Genomic DNA, 2500 nt, shown 5'->3' with positions numbered 1-2500 from the left:
TTCAACCCCTTTGCAATAACACTCCAAATTGATCTCAGGTGCATCCAATTTCCTTTGATAATCCTAGAGATGCATCCACAACTTGAGTCCACCTGTGGCCAATTCAATTCCATGGATATAATTTCGGAAGAAACACCTTTCTATATAAGGTCCCACAGTTAGCAGTGCATGTCAGAGCAGAAACTCTATCATGAAGTCTGAATTGTCCACAGAACTCCAAGATAGAATTGTGAGGAGGCATAGATGTAGGAAAAGGAAAAAACAATTTCTAGAGTGTTGAAATTTCCCAAAAGCACAGTGAGCTCCATCATTAGCAAATGGAAAGAATATGGAACTACCTCGACTCTTCTGAGAGCTGGCCATCCGACAAAACTAACGAAGAAACCAGGCAAGAAGGACCTCAGTCAAGGAAGTGACCAATAACCCAATGACCACTCTGACAGAACTACAGAGTTCTTTGGCTGAGATTGGAGAACCTGCCGAAAAGACGACAGTCTCTGCAGCACTTCACAAATCTCAGCTTTATGGGAGAGTGGCCAGACGGAAGCCACTCCTGAGAAAAAGGCACATGAAAACACACCTGGAGTTTGCAAAAAGGCATGCAAAAGACACTGAGAACATGAGGCACAAGATTGTGTGGTCTGATGGGACTAAAATTGAACTATTTTGCCTAAATGAGAAGTGCTGCATCTGGCAGAAACCAAGCACATCTGGCAGAAACCTGACTGAAAAGCATGGTGGTGGCAGCATCATACTATGAGGATGCTTTTCAGTGGCAGGGACAGGGCCACTTGTAAGGATCGAAGGAACAATGAATGAAGCCAAATACAGGCAAATCCTTGCGGAGAACCTGCTTCGAAGTGCAAAAGATCTTCGACTGCGGTGAGGATTTACATTGCAACAGGATAATAACCCCAAGCATACAGCCAAAGCAACACAAGAATGGCTTCAGAACAAGAACTTGAAAGTCCTTGGGTGCCCAGCCAAAGCCCAGACTTGAATCCCATTGAGAATCTGTGGAAAGACTTGGAGTTTGCTGTTTATCGACGCCCCACATCCAACTTGACAGCGGTTGAGCAAATCTGCAAGGAGGAATGGGAGAAAAATCCCCAAATCCAGATGTACAAAGCTGATACAGACATACCCAAGGAGACTCGAAGCTGTAATCGCTGCTAAAGGTGCTTCTACAAAGTATTGACTCAGGGGTTTGAATACTTCTTGTAGCAAGACATTTCAGTTTTTCATTTTTAAATTAATTTGAAAAATTTCAAAAAACATGTTTTCACTTTCTCATTATGCGGTATTTTGTGTTGATCAATGACAAAAAATTTAGATTTAATCCTTTTTAAATTCAGGCTGTAACACAACAAAATGTAACAAAAGTCGAGGGGAGTGAATACTTTCTCAAGGCACTGTATCTTCCACAAGTTTGCAAGAACAAGACCAATTTCCAAGGGCGCTTGTCAAATGAAGTCACCCTGCCTGCTCTACTCACATGCAAAACAAAGTTATTTTGTAAAAATCACAAGTTTGATCTACCGACAGATATCATCAGAAAGGCCAAGAAAACCGATGAGGAATACAATGCTGAGAAGTCACATGAAGTTACTCATCCGTCAGGTCTTAGCCACGTCAGTTTGATTGATATCTGCTCTTGTGGTGCTTCATGATCGTGGAGATGAGTCTATATGCAGTACTTAGACTGAAAGTGAACATTTGAGTTGAGTTCTGAACAGCTGCATATCCTGACATGTTCATTTCTGACTGAACAGCTGCAAATCTACCGTGTCAAGAAAGGACTATTTCAGTATTGTGGTGTATTTTGTGTCATTGACAACCTCTCGAAACAGATTTTACCACGTTTGGTTTGTGTGCTGCATCAGCACCCTTTGTGTGCTGCAGTTTATGGCTCCATGGTCCTCTGTGCTTAATTGTCTTTTTTTTCATAAGGCTGTGAATTTCAAGTGGTATTTGCAAAAAACACAACTTGGCTGTGAAATTAGACAAATACCCTCCAAAAAATTTAAAATTTGTTTCAATTTTTTTTTAATCTTGGCAGAAATCTGCGACCACAGCACGCAAAGCGTCAAAAAAAAACAAACCCGCTATCAATTCCGACCAACCCGTTTTTCGTCGCCTCCAACTTGCCAGTTATGCTTCCAGATTCTGTATAGTTAATTAGCCGAATCAACTCGGGAAATCAGGACGGTCATTTTGGTATATCAGTCTCCACATCAGAAAGCTTCAGTCGAACTCCACAAAAAGCATGACACACTCACACACACACACAAACACACACACACACACACACACACACACACACACAAACACACAAACACACATACACACAAATACATACACACACTCACACACACACACACAAACACACTCACATACACACAAACACACACACACACACACAAACATACAAACACACTCACACACACACACACAAACACACTCACACACACAAACACACACACATACACACACACACACA

This window comes from Eptatretus burgeri, chromosome 1, assembly GCF_056783735.1.
Source record: "Eptatretus burgeri isolate ZD-2024b chromosome 1, Ebu_testis_v1, whole genome shotgun sequence".
Lineage (NCBI taxonomy): Eukaryota > Metazoa > Chordata > Myxini > Myxiniformes > Myxinidae > Eptatretus > Eptatretus burgeri.
The sequence above is the reverse complement of the archived record's forward strand: the minus strand, read 5'-3'. Positions refer to the sequence as shown.